The 19,257-nt window shown below is 38.4% G+C and overlaps 3 non-coding genes across 3 annotated transcripts; all 3 read left to right on the forward strand.

Moving 5' to 3' along the window:
- The first annotated feature begins 7,110 nt into the window (after positions 1 to 7,110).
- Positions 7,111 to 7,183, forward strand: TRNAV-CAC (transfer RNA valine (anticodon CAC)). Its single transcript has one exon. It is a non-coding gene; the product is annotated as a tRNA-Val (tRNA).
- A 4,311-nt stretch (positions 7,184 to 11,494) lies between these two features.
- TRNAV-AAC (transfer RNA valine (anticodon AAC)) lies at positions 11,495 to 11,567 on the forward strand. Its single transcript has one exon. It is a non-coding gene; the product is annotated as a tRNA-Val (tRNA).
- A 5,734-nt stretch (positions 11,568 to 17,301) lies between these two features.
- Positions 17,302 to 17,374, forward strand: TRNAF-AAA (transfer RNA phenylalanine (anticodon AAA)). The gene has a single exon. It is a non-coding gene; the product is annotated as a tRNA-Phe (tRNA).
- The last annotated feature ends 1,883 nt before the right edge of the window (positions 17,375 to 19,257 follow it).

Here is a 19,257-nt window from a genome sequence, read left to right on the forward strand (position 1 = left end):
CTGGGTTAAATCCCCTGTGAAACCAATCTGTTTTTGGTGTTGATGTAATTTCCTATTGACTTGTAATATGTGATATTCTTGGTTTCGTTGCCAAATGACAATACATTTTGGCTTCCATCACCAAGAGAACTTCGATTTTGGGTTTCTTTTTTATTGACCATTTTAGCAGAAAACATAATCCCATATTATAAAAATCCTATTTGTTTTAAAATATATAGTTCCCATAAATACAAAAGCAAACGACTAAACTATGTAGAAAAAAGTAACACATTCAATGTAAACTTCAAATTAAGCAAAATCCCTTTGTAGGAATAAAACTGGTAAAATATATAATAAAAATTGTAAATGTTTCATTAACCAAAAATACTTTCCTTCAGCAATAAAAAGGCCCCATCAGTCACAATTCTGCTCTGCTAGCCAATACACAGTAACTTTCCATCAGGTTTCATAGTGTAGTGCTCATCACGTCTGCTTAACACGCAGAAGGTCCTAGGTTGAATCCCCAGAAAAACCAATCTGTTCATGGTGTTGAACTAAACCCTTAACAACCCGCAATATATGAAGTTCTTGGCTTTGTCGCCGAATGACGGGATGTTTTGGCTTCCATCACCAACAGAGCTACGAATTTGTTTTTTTTCCCCTGGCGGTGAAAACTCGTCTCTAATTGCCATTACTTTGCAGGATTTCACAGCTTTCATAGTGGAGTGGTCATCACGTCTACTTCACACGCAGGAGATCCTGGGTTCAATCCCCAGTAAAAACAAGCCGTTTTCGCTGTTCAAGTAATTTGCTATCAACCTGTAATATATGAAATTCTTGGTTTTGTTGCCAACTGATAATATATTTTGGCTTCCATCACCAAGAGAACTACGATTTTGGGTTTCTTTTTTATTGACCATTTTAGCAGAAAACATAATCCCATATTATAAAAATCCTGTTTGTTTCAAAATATATAGTTCCTTTAAATACAAAAGCAAACGACTAAACTATGTAGAAAAAAGTAACACATTCATTGTAAACTTCCATTTAAGCAAAATCCCTTAGTAGGAATAAAACTGGTAAAATATGTAATAACAATTGTAAATGTTTCATTAACCAAAAATACTTTCCTTCAGCAATAAAAAGGCCCCGTCAGTCACAATTCTGCTCTGCTAGCCAATACACAGTAACTTTCCATCAGGTTTCAAAGAGTAGTGGTCATCATGTCTGCTTAACACGCAGAAGGTCCTGCGTTCAATCCCCAGTGAAACCAATCTGTTCTTGGTGTTGAAATAATACCCTATTAAACTACAATATATGAAGTTCTTGGCTTTGTTGCCGAATGATGGGATGTTTTGGCTTCCATCACAACAGAGCTACGAATTTGTTTTTTTTTTTTCCCTGGCGGTCAAAACTCGTCTCTAATTGCCATTACTTTGCAAGCTTTCAAAGGTTTTTTAGTGTAGTGGAAATCACGTTTGTTTACACGCAGAAGGCCCTGGGTTCAATCCCCAGTGAAACCCATGTGTTCTTGGTGTTGAAATAATATCCTATCAACCTGCAATCTATAAAGTTCTTGGCTTTGTTGCCGAATAACGGGATGTTTTAGCTTCCATCACCAACAGAGCTACGAATTTGTTTTTTTTCCACCTGGCGGTCAAAACTCGTCTCTAATTGCCATTACTTTGCGGGATTTCAAAGGTTTCATAGTGTAGTGGTCATCATGTCTGCTTCACACGCAGAAGGTCCTGGGTTAAATCCCCTGTGAAACCAATCTGTTTTTGGTGTTGATGTAATTTCCTATTGACTTGTAATATGTGATATTCTTGGTTTCGTTGCCAAATGACAATACATTTTGGCTTCCATCACCAAGAGAACTTCGATTTTGGGTTTCTTTTTTATTGACCATTTTAGCAGAAAACATAATCCCATATTATAAAAATCCTATTTGTTTTAAAATATATAGTTCCCATAAATACAAAAGCAAACGACTAAACTATGTAGAAAAAAGTAACACATTCAATGTAAACTTCAAATTAAGCAAAATCCCTTTGTAGGAATAAAACTGGTAAAATATATAATAAAAATTGTAAATGTTTCATTAACCAAAAATACTTTCCTTCAGCAATAAAAAGGCCCCATCAGTCACAATTCTGCTCTGCTAGCCAATACACAGTAACTTTCCATCAGGTTTCATAGTGTAGTGCTCATCACGTCTGCTTAACACGCAGAAGGTCCTAGGTTGAATCCCCAGAAAAACCAATCTGTTCATGGTGTTGAACTAAACCCTTAACAACCCGCAATATATGAAGTTCTTGGCTTTGTCGCCGAATGACGGGATGTTTTGGCTTCCATCACCAACAGAGCTACGAATTTGTTTTTTTTCCCCTGGCGGTGAAAACTCGTCTCTAATTGCCATTACTTTGCAGGATTTCACAGCTTTCATAGTGGAGTGGTCATCACGTCTACTTCACACGCAGGAGATCCTGGGTTCAATCCCCAGTAAAAACAAGCCGTTTTCGCTGTTCAAGTAATTTGCTATCAACCTGTAATATATGAAATTCTTGGTTTTGTTGCCAACTGATAATATATTTTGGCTTCCATCACCAAGAGAACTACGATTTTGGGTTTCTTTTTTATTGACCATTTTAGCAGAAAACATAATCCCATATTATAAAAATCCTGTTTGTTTCAAAATATATAGTTCCTTTAAATACAAAAGCAAACGACTAAACTATGTAGAAAAAAGTAACACATTCATTGTAAACTTCCATTTAAGCAAAATCCCTTAGTAGGAATAAAACTGGTAAAATATGTAATAACAATTGTAAATGTTTCATTAACCAAAAATACTTTCCTTCAGCAATAAAAAGGCCACGTCAGTCACAATTCTGCTCTGCTAGCCAATACACAGTAACTTTCCATCAGGTTTCAAAGAGTAGTGGTCATCATGTCTGCTTAACACGCAGAAGGTCCTGCGTTCAATCCCCAGTGAAACCAATCTGTTCTTGGTGTTGAAATAATACCCTATTAAACTACAATATATGAAGTTCTTGGCTTTGTTGCCGAATGATGGGATGTTTTGGCTTCCATCACAACAGAGCTACGAATTTGGTTTTTTTTTTTCCCTGGCGGTCAAAACTCGTCTCTAATTGCCATTACTTTGCAAGCTTTCAAAGGTTTTATAGTGTAGTGTTAATCACGTTTGTTTACACGCAGAAGGCCCTGGGTTCAATCCCCAGTGAAACCCATGTGTTCTTGGTGTTGAAATAATATCCTATCAACCTGCAATCTATAAAGTTCTTGGCTTTGTTGCCGAATAACGGGATGTTTTAGCTTCCATCACCAACAGAGCTACGAATTTGTTTTTTTTCCCCTGGCGGTCAAAAGTCGTCTCTAATTGCCATTACTTTGCAGGATTTCAAAGGTTTCATAGTGTAGTTTTCATCACGTCTGCTTCACACGCAAGAGGTCCTGGGTTCAATCCCCAGTAAAAACAAGCCGTTTTCGCTGTTGAATTAATATGCTATACACCTGTAATATATGAAATTCTTGGTTTTGTTGCCAACTGATAATATATTTTGGCTTCCATCACCAAAAGAACTACGATTTTGGGTTTCTTTTTATTGACCATTTTAGCAGAAAACATAATCCCATATTATAAAAATCCTGTTTGTTTCAAAATATATAGTTCCTTTAAATACAAAAGCAAACGACTAAACTATGTAGAAAAAAGTAACACATTCAATGTAAACTTCCATTTAAGCAAAATCCCTTTGTAGGAATAAAACTGGTAAAATATGTAATAAAAATTGTAAATGTGTCATTAACCAAAAATACTTTCCTTCAGCAATAAAAAGGCCCGTCAGTCACAATTCTGCTCTGCTAGCCAATACACAGTAACTTGCCATCAGGTTTCATAGAGTAGTGGTCATCACGCGTGCTTAACACGCAGAAGGTCCTGCGTTCAATCCCCAGTAAAACCAATCTGTTCTTGGTGCTCAAATAATACCCAATTAATCTACAATATATGAAGTTCTAGGCTGTGTTGCAGAATGATGGGATGTTTTGGCTTCCATCACCAACAGAGCTACGAATTTGTTTTTTTTTTCCCTGGCGGTCAAAACTCGTCTCTAATTGCCATTACTTTGCAGGATTTCAAAGGTTTCATAGTGTAGTGGTCATCACGTCTGCTTCACATGCAGAAGGTCCTGGGTTCAATCCCCAGTGAAACCCATGTGTTCATGGTGTTGTAATTATTCCATATCAACCTGCAATATATTAAGTTCTTGGCTTTGTTGCCGAATAATGGGATGTTTTAGCTTCCATCACCAACAAAGCTACGAATTTGTTTTTTTTCCACCTGGCGGTCAAAACTCGTCTCTAATTGCCATTACTTTGCGGGATTTCAAAGGTTTCATAGTGTAGTGGTCATCATGTCTGCTTCACACGCAGAAGGTCCTGGGTTAAATCCCCTGTGAAACCAATCTGTTTTTGGTGTTGATGTAATTTCCTATTGACTTGTAATATGTGATATTCTTGGTTTCGTTGCCAAATGACAATACATTTTGGCTTCCATCACCAAGAGAACTTCGATTTTGGGTTTCTTTTTTATTGACCATTTTAGCAGAAAACATAATCCCATATTATAAAAATCCTATTTGTTTTAAAATATATAGTTCCCATAAATACAAAAGCAAACGACTAAACTATGTAGAAAAAAGTAACACATTCAATGTAAACTTCAAATTAAGCAAAATCCCTTTGTAGGAATAAAACTGGTAAAATATATAATAAAAATTGTAAATGTTTCATTAACCAAAAATACTTTCCTTCAGCAATAAAAAGGCCCCATCAGTCACAATTCTGCTCTGCTAGCCAATACACAGTAACTTTCCATCAGGTTTCATAGTGTAGTGCTCATCACGTCTGCTTAACACGCAGAAGGTCCTAGGTTGAATCCCCAGAAAAACCAATCTGTTCATGGTGTTGAACTAAACCCTTAACAACCCGCAATATATGAAGTTCTTGGCTTTGTCGCCGAATGACGGGATGTTTTGGCTTCCATCACCAACAGAGCTACGAATTTGTTTTTTTTCCCCTGGCGGTGAAAACTCGTCTCTAATTGCCATTACTTTGCAGGATTTCACAGCTTTCATAGTGGAGTGGTCATCACGTCTACTTCACACGCAGGAGATCCTGGGTTCAATCCCCAGTAAAAACAAGCCGTTTTCGCTGTTCAAGTAATTTGCTATCAACCTGTAATATATGAAATTCTTGGTTTTGTTGCCAACTGATAATATATTTTGGCTTCCATCACCAAGAGAACTACGATTTTGGGTTTCTTTTTTATTGACCATTTTAGCAGAAAACATAATCCCATATTATAAAAATCCTGTTTGTTTCAAAATATATAGTTCCTTTAAATACAAAAGCAAACGACTAAACTATGTAGAAAAAAGTAACACATTCATTGTAAACTTCCATTTAAGCAAAATCCCTTAGTAGGAATAAAACTGGTAAAATATGTAATAACAATTGTAAATGTTTCATTAACCAAAAATACTTTCCTTCAGCAATAAAAAGGCCCCGTCAGTCACAATTCTGCTCTGCTAGCCAATACACAGTAACTTTCCATCAGGTTTCAAACAGTAGTGGTCATCATGTCTGCTTAACACGCAGAAGGTCCTGCGTTCAATCCCCAGTGAAACCAATCTGTTCTTGGTGTTGAAATAATACCCTATTAAACTACAATATATGAAGTTCTTGGCTTTGTTGCCGAATGATGGGATGTTTTGGCTTCCATCACAACAGAGCTACGAATTTGTTTTTTTTTTTTCCCTGGCGGTCAAAACTCGTCTCTAATTGCCATTACTTTGCAAGCTTTCAAAGGTTTTATAGTGTAGTGGAAATCACGTTTGTTTACACGCAGAAGGCCCTGGGTTCAATCCCCAGTGAAACCCATGTGTTCTTGGTGTTGAAATAATATCCTATCAACCTGCAATCTATAAATTTCTTGGCTTTGTTGCCGAATAACGGGATGTTTTAGCTTCCATCACCAACAGAGCTACAAATTTGTGTTTTTTCCCCTGGCGGTCAAAACTCGTCTGTAATTGCCATTACTTTGCAGGATTTCAAAGGTTTCATAGTGTAGTTTTTATCAAGTCTGCTTCACACGCAGAAGGTCACTGGGTTCAATCCCCATTAAAAACAAGCCGTTTTCGCTGTTGAATTAATATGCTGTACACCTGTAATATATGAAATTCTTTGTTTTGTTGCCAACTGATAATATATTTTGGCTTCCATCACCAAAAGAACTACGATTTTGGGTTTCTTTTTTATTGACCATTTTAGCAGAAAACATAATCCCATATTATAAAAATCCTGTTTGTTTCAAAATATATAGTTCCTTTAAATACAAAAGCAAACGACTAAACTATGTAGAAAAAAGCAACACATTCAATGTAAACTTCCATTTAAGCAAAATCCCTTTGTAGGAATAAAACTGGTAAAATATGTAATAAAAATTGTAAATGTTTCATTAACCAAAAATACTTTCCTTCAGCAATAAAAAGGCCCGTCAGTCACAATTCTGCTCTGATAGCCAATACCCAGTAACTTTCCATCAGGTTTCATAGAGTAGTGGTCATCACGTCTGCTTAACACGCAGAAGGTCCTGTGTTCAATCCCCAGTAAAACCAATCTGTTCTTGTTGTTGAAATAATACCTAATTAAACTACAATATATGAAGTTCTTGGCTTTGTTGCCGAGTGATGGGATGTTTTGGCTTCCATCACCAACAGAGCTACGAATTTGTTTCTTTTTTCCCCTGGCGGTCAAAACTCGTCTCTAATTGCCATTACTTTGCAGGATTTCAAAGGTTTCATAGTGTAGTTTTTATCACAACTGCTTCACACGCAGAAGGTCCTGGGTTCAATCCCCAGTGAAACCCATGTGTTCATGGTGTTGTAATAATTCCATATCAACCTGCAATATATAAAGTTCTTGGCTTTGTTGCCGAATAATGGGATGTTTTAGCTTCCATCACCAACAGAGCTACGAATTTGTTTGTTTTTTCCACCTGGCGGTCAAAACTCGTCTCTAATTGCCATTACTTTGCAGGATTTCAAAGGTTTCATAGTGTAGTGGTCATCACGTCTGCTTCACACGCAGAAGGTCCTGGGTTCAATCCCCAGTGAAACCATTCTGTTTTTGGTGTTGATGTAATTTCCTATTGACTTGTAATATGTGAAATTCTTGGTTTCGTTGCCAAATGACAATACATTTTGGCTTCCATCACCAAGAGAACTTCGATTTTGGGTTTCTTTTTTATTGACCATTTTAGCAGAAAACATAATCCCATATTATAAAAATCCTATTTGTTTTAAAATATATAGTTCCCATAAATACAAAAGCAAACGACTAAACTATGTAGAAAAAAGTAACACATTCAATGTAAACTTCAAATTAAGCAAAATTCCTTTGTAGGAAGAAAACTGGTAAAATATATAATAAAAATTGTAAATGTTTCATTAACCAAAAATACTTTCCTTCAGCAATAAAAAGGCCCCATCAGTCACAATTCTGCTCTGCTAGCCAATACACAGTAACTTTCCATCAGGTTTCATAGTGTAGTGCTCATCACGTCTGCTTAACATGAAGAAGGTTCTAGGTTGAATCCCCAGAAAAACCAATCTGTTCATGGTGTTGGAATAAAACCTTATCAACCCGCAATATATGAAGTTCTTGGCTTAGTCGCCGAATGACGGGATGTTTTGGCTTCCAAAACCAACAGAGCTACGAATTTGTTTTTTTTCACCTGGTGGTGAAAACTCGTCTCTAATTGCCAATACTTTGCAGGATTTCACAGCTTTCATAGTGGAGTGGTCATCACGTCTACTTCACACGCAGAAGATTCTGTGTTCAATCCCCAGTAAAAACAAGCCGTTTTTGCTGTTTAAGTAATTTGCTATCAACCTGTAATATTTGAAATTCTTGGTTTTGTTGCCAACTGATAATATATTTTGGCTTCCATCACCAAGAGAACTACGATTTTGGGTTTCTTTTTTATTGACCATTTTAGCAGAAAACATAATCCCATATTATAAAAATCCTGTTTGTTTCAAAATATATACTTCCTTTAAATACAAAAGCAAACGACTAAATTATGTAGAAAAAAGTAACAAATTCAATGTAAACTTCCATTTAAGCAAAATCCCTTAGTAGGAATAAAACTGGTAAAATATGTAATAACAATTGTAAATGTTTCATTAACCAAAAATACTTTCCTTCAGCAATAAAAAGGCCCCGTCAGTCACAATTCTGCTCTGCTAGCCAATACACAGTAACTTTCCATAAGGTTTCATAGAGTAGTGGTAATCACGTCTGTTTAACACGCAGAAAGTCCTGCGTTCAATCCCCAGTAAAACCAATCTGTTCTTGGTGTTGAAATAATACCCAATTAAACTACAATATATGAAGTTCTTGGCTTTGTTGCTGAATGATGGGATGTTTTGGCTTCCATCACCAACAGAGCAACGAATTTGTTTCTTTTTTCCCCTGGCGGTCAAAACTCGTCTCTAATTGCCATTAGTTTGCTAGATTTCAATGGTTTCATAGTGTAGTTTTTATCACGTCTGCTTCACACGCAGAAGGTCCTGGGTTCAATCCCCAGTAAAACCAATCTGTTCTTGGTGTTGAAATAATACCCAATTAAACTACACTATATGAAGTTCTTGGCTTTGTTGCCGAATGATGGGATGTTTTGGCTTCCATCACCAACAAAGCTACGAATTTGGGTTTTTTTTTCCCTGGCGGTCAAAACTCGTCTCTAATTGCCATTACTTTGCAGGATTTCAAAGATTTCATAGTATAGTGGAAATCACGTTTGCTTTACACGCAGAAGGCCCTGGGTTCAATCCCCAGTGAAACAAATGTGTTCTTGGTGTTGAAATAATATCCTATCAACCTGCAATCTATAAAGTTCTTGGCTTTGTTGCCGAATAACGGGATGTTTTAGCTTCCATCACCAACAGAGCTACGAATTTGTTTTTTTTCCCCTGGCGGTCAAAAGTCGTCTCTAATTGCCATTACTTTGCAGGATTTCAAAGGTTTCATAGTGTAGTTTTCATCACGTCTGTTTCACACGCAGAAGGTCCTTGGTTCAATCCCCAGTAAAAACAAGCTGTTTTCGCTGTTGAATTAATATGCTATATACCTGTAATATATGAAATTCTTTGTTTTGTTGCCAACTGATAATATATTTTGGGTTCCATCACCAAAAGAACTACGATTTTGGGTTTCTTTTTTATTGACCATTTTAGCAGAAAACATAATCCCATATTATAAAAATCCTGTTTGTTTCAAAATATATAGTTCCTTTAAATACAAAAGCAAACGACTAAACTATGTAGAAAAAAGTAACACATTCAATGTAAACTTCCATTTAAGCAAAATCCCTTTGTAGGAATAAAACTGGTAAAATATGTAATAAAAATTGTAAGGGTATGTGCGCACGTTGCTTTTTACCTGCTTTTTACCTGCTTTTTTGCTGCTTTTTCTTCTGCGCTGTTTAATGCCAAAATGGATGTGTTCTTCTATTCAAGCAAAGTCTATGGGAATTTGGGTTTCTTGTTCACACTATGTTGTTCAAAATGCTGCCTTTTTGTGGCAGAACTTTGGTCAAAAACTCAGCTTTGCAGTGCAAAACCCAAAAGGCAAAAACAATTGACATGTTGCTTCTTTGAAAAGCTGAGTTTTTGACCAAAGTTCTGCCTCAAAAAGGCAGCATTTTGAACAACATAGTGTGAACAAGAAACCCAAATTCCCATAGACTTTGCTTGAATAGAAGAACACATCCATTTTGGCATTAAACAGCGCAGAAGAAAAAGCAGCAAAAAAGCAGGTAAAAAGCAGGTAAAAAGCAACGTGCGCACATACCCTAAATGTGTCATTAACCAAAAATAGTTTCCTTCAGCAATAAAAAGGCCCGTCAGTCACAATTCTGCTCTGCTAGCCAATACACAGTAACTTTCCATCAGGTTTCATAGAGTAGTGGTCATCACGTCTGCTTAACACGCAGAAGGTCCTGCGTTCAATCCCCAGTAAAACCAATATGTTCTTGGTGTTGAAATAATACCCAATTAAACTACAATATATGAAGTTCTTGGCTTTGTTGACGAATGGTGGGATGTTTTGGCTTCCATCCCCAACAGAGCTACGAATTTGTTTCTTTTTTCCCCTGGCATTCAAAACTCGTCTCTAATTGCCATTACTTTGCAGGCTTTCAAAGGTTTCATAGTGTAGTTTTTATCACGTCTGCTTCACACGCAGAAGGTCCTGGGTTCAATCCCCAGTGAAACCAATCTGTTTTGGTGTTGAAGTAATTTCCTATCGACTTGTAATATGTGAAATTCTTGGTTTCGTTGCCAAATGACAATACATTTTGGCTTCCATCACAAAGAGAACTACGATTATGGGTTTCTTTTTTATTGACCATTTTAGCAGAAAACATAATCCCATATTATAAAAATCCTATTTGTTTTAAAATATATAGTTCCCATAAATACAAAAGCAAACGACTAAACTATGTAGAAAAAATAACACATTCAATGTAAACTTCAATTTAAGCAAAATCCTTTTGTAGGAATAAAACTGGTAAAATATGTAATAATAATTGTAAATGTTTCATTAACCAAAAATACTTTCCTTCAGCAATAAAAAGGCCCCGTCAGTCACAATTCTGCTCTGCTAGCCAATACACAGTAACTTTCCATCAGGTTTCATAGTGTAGCGGTCATCACGTCTGCTTAACACGCAGAAGGTCCTAGGTTGAATCCCCAGTAAAACCTATCTGTTCATGGTGTTGAAATAAAACCCTATCAACCTGCAGTATATGATGTTCTTGGCTTTGTTGCCGAATGACGGGATGTTTTAGCTTCCATCACCAACAGAGCTACAAATTTGTTTTTTTTCCCCTGGCGGTCAAAACTTGTCTCTAATTGCCATTACTTTGCAGGATTTCCAAGGTTTCATAGTGTAGTGGTCATCACGTCTGCTTCACATGCAGAAGGTCCTGGGTTCAATCCCCAGTAAAAACAAGCCGTTATCGCTGTTGAAGTAATTTGCTATCAACCTGTAATATATGAAATTCTTGGTTTTGTTGCCAACTGATAATATATTTTGGCTTCAATCACCAAGAGAACTACGATTTTGGGTTTCTTTTTTATTGACCATTTTAGCAGAAAACATAATCCCATATTATAAATATCCTGTTTGTTTCAAAATATATAGTTCCCATAAATACAAAAGCAAAAGACCAAACTATGGAGAAAAAATTAACACATTCAATATAAACCAAAATTTAAGCAAAATCCCTTTGTAGGAATAAAACTGGTAAAATAAGTAATAAAAATTGTAAATGTTTCATTAACCAAAAATACTTTCCTTCAGCAATAAAAAGGCCCCGTCAGTCACAATTCTGCTCTGCTAGCCAATACACAGTAAATTTTCGTCAGGTTTCATAGTGTAGTGGTCATCACGTCTGCTTAACAAGCAGAAAGACCTGGGTTCAATCCCCAGTGAAACCAATCTGTTCTTACTGTTGAAATAGTACGCTATCCAAATACAATATATGAAGTTCTCGGCATTGTTGCCGAATGACGGGATGTTTTGGCTTCCATCACAAACAGAACTACAAATTATTATTTTTTTCCCCTGGCGGTCAAAACTCGTCTCTAAATGCCATTACTTTGCAGGATTTCACAGGTTTCATAGTGGAGTGGTCATCACGTCTACTTCACACGCAGAATGTCCTGGGTTCAATCCCTAGTAAAAACAAGCCGTTTTCGCTGTTGAAGTAATTTGCTATCAACCTGTAATATATGAAATTCTTTGTTTTGTTGCCAACTGATAATATATTTTGGCTTCCATCACCAAGAGAACTACGATTTTGGGTTTCTTTTTTATTGACCATTTTAGCAGAAAACATAATCCCATATTATAAAAATCCTGTTTGTTTCAAATATATAGTTTCTTTAAATACAAAATCAAACGACTAAACTATGTAGAAAAAAGTAACACATTCAATGTAAACTTCCTTTTAAGCAAATTCCCTTTGTAGGAATAAAACTGGTAAAATATATAATAAAAATTATAAATGTTTCATTAACCAAAAATACTTTCCTTCAGCAATAAAAAGGCCCCGTCAGTCACAAATCTGCTCTGCTAGCCAATACACAGTAACTTTCCATCAGGTTTCATAGTGTAGTGCTATCAACCTGCCATATATGAAGTTCTTAGCTTTGTTGCCGAATGACAGGATGTTTTGGCTTCCATCACCAACAGAGCTACGAATTTGTTTTTTTTCCCCTGGCGGTGAAAACTCGTCTCTAATTGACATTACTTTGCAGGATTTCAAAGGTTTCATAGTGTAGAGGTCATCATGTCTGCTTCATACGCAGAAGGTTTTGGGTTCAACCCCAGTGAAACCAATCTATTTTTGGTGTTGAAGTATTTTCCTATCGACTTGTAATATATAAAATTCTTGGTTTCATTGCCAAATGACAATACATTTTGGCTTCCATCACCAAGAGAACTACGATTTAGGGTTTCTTTTTTATTGACCATTTTAGCAGAAAACATAATCCCATATTATAAAAATCCTATTAAACATACATTCCCCTTCTCAGATTTGCTATACGGGATCTTGCAGGGGGCTTTGGATGAAGGAATTATAACAAAGAAGGTTTTTGATGGCCTCTTCGTTGCATCTCCCAAAATCCCCACCTTTTATCTCCTGCCCATGATCCACAAGAATCCCAAACACCCTCCGGGGCGCCCTATCGTATCCGGCATAGATGGCTTATGCGACCCTGTCTGTCGCTTTATCGACTATTATTTAAAACCTCTTGTGGAAACATTGCCATCTTATGTTAAGGATATGACGGACGTCCTGAATAGGGTCGACGGGATTTTTGTGGATTCTGATACCCTTCTTGTCACGTCGGACATAGAGTCACTTTATACCAATATTAACCATGATGATGGTCTGGAGGCAGTCCGCTTCTTTCTGAGCAATACCAACCGTGATGGCCATTTGTGTGAGCTGATTTTGGAGCTGCTCCACTTTATCCTGACACACAATTTCTTCATTTTCAAAGACCGGTTTTAATTTACAGATCAGAGGCACTGCGATGGGCGCGGCCTGTGCGCCTTCGTACGCTAATATGTTCCTCGGCCATTGGGAGAGGGGCATTTTTGGTGACGAGGGCGTGCCGGCCGCTACCCATGCGCAGTGCTGGTTAAGATATATTGATGATGTTTTTGTTTTGTGGCAGGGTACCGTGGAGCAGCTCTCGGACTTTATGGGTAATTTAAACCATAATTCATTGAACCTTAAGCTCACTTTTAGATATGATTTACAGTCTATTGATTTTTTGGATATTATGATTGGAGTTGACCGTGGTCGGCAACTACAGACGAATGTCTTTAGGAAGCCTACCTCGGTCAACTTCCTTTTACATGCCTCATCTTCTCATCCTGTTAGTACCATCCAAGCCATCCCGGTTGGGCAATTTCTCAGAATGAGGCGGATATGCTCTACATCTGATAATTTTCAGTCCCAGGCCAATGATCTAACATCGAGATTGGTTAATAGGGGATATAGCCGTCGTGTCATAAAGAAGGGGTACAATAGGGCAAAGAATACCAATCAACAGGAGCTTCTGAAGCCATCTAGTCAGGCGAATACGGGGGCAGGAGAGGCTCGATTCATATCTGCGTGCAACCATGAATGGCATAACATGCGTGCCATATTAAACAAACACTGGCCGATACTAAAATCTGATCCTACCCTAAGGGATTTGGTCCCTGATTATCCTCTAATGACGGCACGCCGTTCCAAAAATCTACGAGATTTTCTCGTACATAGTCATTACGTTCCTGTGATTTCCCATCCCTTTGGTTCTACTAATCCTATTCGTGGGTGTTTTCCCTGCGGTCGCTGTCTTGCGTGCACCAATGTCTCTTGCAGTAAGACCTTTTCCACCGCAGATGGTAGTCGGACATTTGATATTAGGTGTTACATCTCATGCGCAACTTCCTATGTTATCTATTATGCTAAATGTAGTTGCCCTAAGATATACATAGGTTTAACTTCTAGGGAATTGCGGGTGAGAGTGTGTGAACATGTGAGAGATATTGGTGCTGCCAAGACGGTGATCGATATTTCTACTCTTAAGACCCTTCCTAGGCATTTTCGGAACCATCACGGATGTAATGCGAGATCATTGCGTGTCATAGGGATAGATGTCGTACATGGCGGCAATAGGGGCGGGAACCTTAAAAAGATCCTCGCCCAAAAAAAAACCAAATGAATCACCCTACTGGGTACTATGGCTCCGTCTGGTCTGAATGAGTCACTTAGCTTTGCCCCCTTCCTTTAGACCCCTGTCCTCCTTCCCCCCCCCCCCTTTTTTTGCTAGATATGGTTTTTTACCACCTACGCAATTTTTTACCTCTGTTTTTATATTCTAATTTTATTGCTGCAAGTGTTTTATGCCATTTTGTGCCCTTTTCTTTGCAGCTTCCATCTTCTGGTCCCTATGGATCACTGCCTCTGTTAATATGACTACCTGAATACATCGTGCATCTGGACTATGATTACAAGGTGGCTTCCCCCATGACAGCCGGGATTATATACTGCTTGGTCGAGGGCTAACTACTGTTATTCTTGTGATTCCTGCCATTTCATTATTTCTTTGCCCTCTTTCCTTGGCGTTCCTATACTGCTGTTTGTGTGGGAGCCCGTATATCTGTATCTTTGTATGTTCCAGTATGTGTGGTGTGCACATGCCTGGTCTTTCTTCTCTCCCTGGCATGCTTAGCGATGTCTCAAGGGCGGAGTTTTGCTCGTGGGGGGGCGTTGCCTTCGCCCTCTCCCCTGCACTCCTCGGCTTGACGTCACTCGCATCTGCTAGTGGGATTAGCAATGACCACGCATGTGCCAGCTTAAACCTGCACTGACTGGCCGGTCCGATCCATGTGATGAACCATATGGTCTATTAAAGCTTCTGGGAACAGATGAGTCACCACCCCTCCTTGGTCTGATGAAGGGTTATACTAACAAGACCTGAAAGGTGCGTTATCTTGCTTCTGAGGGGGATCTTTTGGTCTCTGGCTCTGGCACTTATCTGGCACTTTATATCATTGCTGGTGAGCGGTGTTTACATTTTTTTAGCCACTGGTATATATCATTGTTTGCATATACTGACAAACCCAGTGTGCTGTATAACTTTATCTTATCTTGCACACCAGCTATTGTTCTCTGGTATCACCTGGCATGCTGGTGAGCAGTGTTGCATATATTTAGCTACTGATATGTATCATTGCTTGCATATACTGACAAACCCAGTGTGCTGTATAACTTTATCTTATCTTGCACACCAGCTATTGTTCTCTGGTATCACCTGGCATGCTGGTGAGCAGTGTTTGCTTATATTTAGCCACTGATATGTGTCATTGCTTGCATATACTGACAAACCCAGTGTGCTGTATAATTTTATCTTATCTTGCACACCAGCTATTGTTCTCTGGTATCACCTGGCATGTAACTTTGTATTTTTTGCCATCTGTGCTGTATACTTGTTGTCTTATGTATTCTACTTGCCTTGTTAATTCTGATTAACTCTTTATGTGCCAAGGTGCCCTCTGTTGTTGCACCTATATGTATTTTTCTGTGCTACATCTAAAAACTGTTTTTTATGATGTAATAAAATTTGTCATTCTCTTTTGCATTTCAACCACATCTGCTCTCCTGTTTCTTTTGCATTATGAAAATCCTGTTTGTTTCAAAATATATAGTTCCCATAAATACAAAAGCAAAAGACCAAACTATGGAGAAAAAAGTAACACATTCAATATAAACTTCAATTTAAGCAAAATCCCTTTGTAGGAATAAAACTGGTAAAATATGTAATACAAATTGTAAATGTTTCATTAACCAAAAATACTTTCCTTCAGCAATAAAAAGGCCCCGTCAGTCACAATTCTGCTCTGCTAGCCAATACACAGTAACATTTCATCAGGTTTCACAGTGTAGTGGTCATCCCGTCTGCATCACACGCAGAAGGTACTGGGTTCAATCCCCAGTAAAAACAAGCTGTTTTTGCTGTTGAAGTATTTTGCTATCAACCTGTAATATATGAAATTCTTGGTTTTGTTGCCAACTGTTAATATATTTTGGCTTCCATCACCAACAGAGCTACGAATTTGTTTTTTTTTCCCTGGTGGTCAAAACTCGTCTCTAATTGCCATTACTTTGCAGGATTTCAAAGGTTTCATAGTGTAGTGGTCATCACGTCTGCTTCACACGCAGAAGGTCCTGGGTTCAATCCCCAGTAAAACCAATCTGTTCTTGGTGTTGAAATAATACCCAATTAAACTACAATATATGAAGTTCTTGGCTTTGTTGCCGAATAACGGGATGTTTTAGCTTCCATCACCAACAAAGCTACGAATTTGTTTTTTTTTTTCCCTGGCGGTCAAAACTCGTCTCTAATTGCCATTACTTTGCAGGATTTCAAAGGTTTCATAGTGTAGTGGTCATCACGTCTGCTTCACACGCAGAAGGTCCTGGGTTCAATCCCCAGTGAAACCCATGTGTTCATGGTGTTGTAATAATTCCAGATCAACCTGCAATATATAAAGTTCTTGGCTTTGTTGCCGAATAATGGGATGTTTTAGCTTCCATCACCAACAGAGCTACGAATTTGTTTTTTTTCCCCTGGCGGTCAAAACTCGTCTGTAATTGCCATTACTTTGCAGGATTTCAAAGGTTTCATAGTGTAGTGGTCATCACGTCTGCTTCACACGCAGAAGGTCCTGGGTTCAATCCCCTGTGAAACCAATCTGTTTTTGGTGTTGATGTAATTTCCTATTGACTTGTAATATGTGAAATTCTTGGTTTCGTTGAAAAAATGACAATACATTTTGGCTTCCATCACAAAGAGAACTTCGATTTTGGGTTTCTTTTTTATTGACCATTTTAGCAGAAAACCTAATCCCATATTATAAAAATCCTATTTGTTTTAAAATATATAGATCCCATAAATACAAAAGCAAACGACTAAACTATGTAGAAAAAAGTAACACATTCAATGTAAACTTCAATTTAAGCAAAATCCCTTTGTAGGAATAAAACTGTTAAAATATATAATAAAAATTGTAAATGTTTCATTAACCAAAAATACTTTCCTTCAGCAATAAAAGGCCCCATCAGTCACAATTCTGCTCTGCTAGCCAATACACAGTAACTTTCCATCAGGTTTCATAGTGTAGTGGTCATCACGTCTGCTTAAAACGCAGAAGGTCCTGGGTTCAATCCCCAGTGAAACCAATCTGTTCTTAGTGTTGAAATAATGCGCTATCCAACTACAATATATGAAGTTCTCGGCTTTGTTGCCGAATGACGGGATGTTTTGGCTTCCATCACAAACAGAACTACAAATTATTTTTTTTTTTTTCCCCTGGCGGTCAAAACTCGTCTCTAAATGCCATTACTTTGCAGGATTTCACAGCTTTCATAGTGGAGTGGTCATCACGTCTACTTCACACGCAGAAGGTCCTGGGTTCAATCCCCAGTAAAAACAAGCCGTTTTCGCTGTTGAAGTAATTTGCTATCAACCTGTAATATTTGAAATTCTTGGTTTTGTTGCCAACTGATAATATATTTTGGCTTCCATCACCAAGAGAACTACGATTTTGGGTTTCTTTTTTATTGACCATTTTAGCAGAAAACATAATCCCATATTATAAAAATCCTGTTTGTTTCAAAATATATAGTTCCTTTAAATACAAAAGCAAACGACTAAACGATGTAGAAAAAAGTAACACATTCAATGTAAACTTTAGTGATGAGCGAGCATGCTTGTTATTACTCGGTACTCGCACGAGTATCACTGTACTCGGGCTACTCGGCGGGGACCGAGTAATCTCGCGATACTCGTGCTGTACTCGTGGTCTTCATCCCTGCATGTTGGCGCTCTTTTGAGAGCCAGCCCTCATGCAGGGATTGGCTGGCAGACCACTGCAATGCCACAGCCCTGTTAGTTGTGGAATTGCAGTGATTGGCCGGCCCGCACAGCGTGACCGAGCCTTTATACCGGCCGGCGCGCTGTGCTCTGCTCACAGCTATCCAGACAGTCAGTGCAGGGAGAGTGTCGCTGCTTCAGGGAAAGGTTTGCGGCCCTTTATAGTTAGTTCCGGAGCAGGGCTGCAAACAGTGTGACCAGAAGTACTTCTCAGGACTATTCTAGTTGTATACAGGCTTTCAAGGTATAGCCAGGTCGGAGTACAGTAGCAGAGTCCTTCTCAGGACTATTGTTGCTATATACAGGCAGGGTATAGCCAGGTCGGAATACAGGCTAGTGACCAGAAGAGTCCTTGTCAGGACTATTGTAGCAGTATACAGGCACGCAGGCAGGCAGGCAGGGTATATAGCCATTCCTAGCGGTGACCGTATACCAGCCTTCATCATATCTGGGGCTGGTGTACACAGTCTAAAACAGTCCAGATAGTGTCAGACTTCTCAGTAATTTTTTCTTCTAAAAACCTGTTAGGTTCTTATTGCGTCCATGCTTGCATTTAAAAACCGCACGTGTGTGCCTGTCGGTGGCAGCGTACAGGTGCACGTTTTGCACAAACTATTATATAACGCACAAGTCTAGTGTATAATACACGTCAGTCAGCAGTGGCTGATAGTGTCAGACTTTTCAGTAATTGTCGCTCCTAAAAACCTGTTAGGTTCTTATTGCGTCCATGCTTGCATTTAAAAACCGCACGTGTGTGCCTGTCGGTGGCAGCGTACAGGTGCACGTTTTGCACAAACTATTATATAACGCACAAGTCTAGTGTATAATACACGTCAGTCAGCAGTGGCTGATAGTGTCAGACTTCTCAGTAATTGTCGCTCCTAAAAACCTGTTAGGTTCTTATTGCGTCCATGCTTGCATTTAAAAACCGCACGTGTGTGCCTGTCGGTGGCAGCGTACAGGTGCACGTTTTGCACAAACTATTATATAACGCACAAGTCTAGTGTATAATACACGTCAGTCAGCAGTGGCTGATAGTGTCAGACTTCTCAGTAATTGTCGCTCCTAAAAACCTGTTAGGTTCTTATTGCGTCCATGCTTGCATTTAAAAAACGCACGTGTGTGCCTGTCGGTGGCAGCGTACAGGTGCACGTTTGGCACAAACTATTATATGATGCACAAGTCTAGT

Source organism: Anomaloglossus baeobatrachus, chromosome 2 (assembly GCF_048569485.1).
Source record: "Anomaloglossus baeobatrachus isolate aAnoBae1 chromosome 2, aAnoBae1.hap1, whole genome shotgun sequence".
Lineage (NCBI taxonomy): Eukaryota > Metazoa > Chordata > Amphibia > Anura > Aromobatidae > Anomaloglossus > Anomaloglossus baeobatrachus.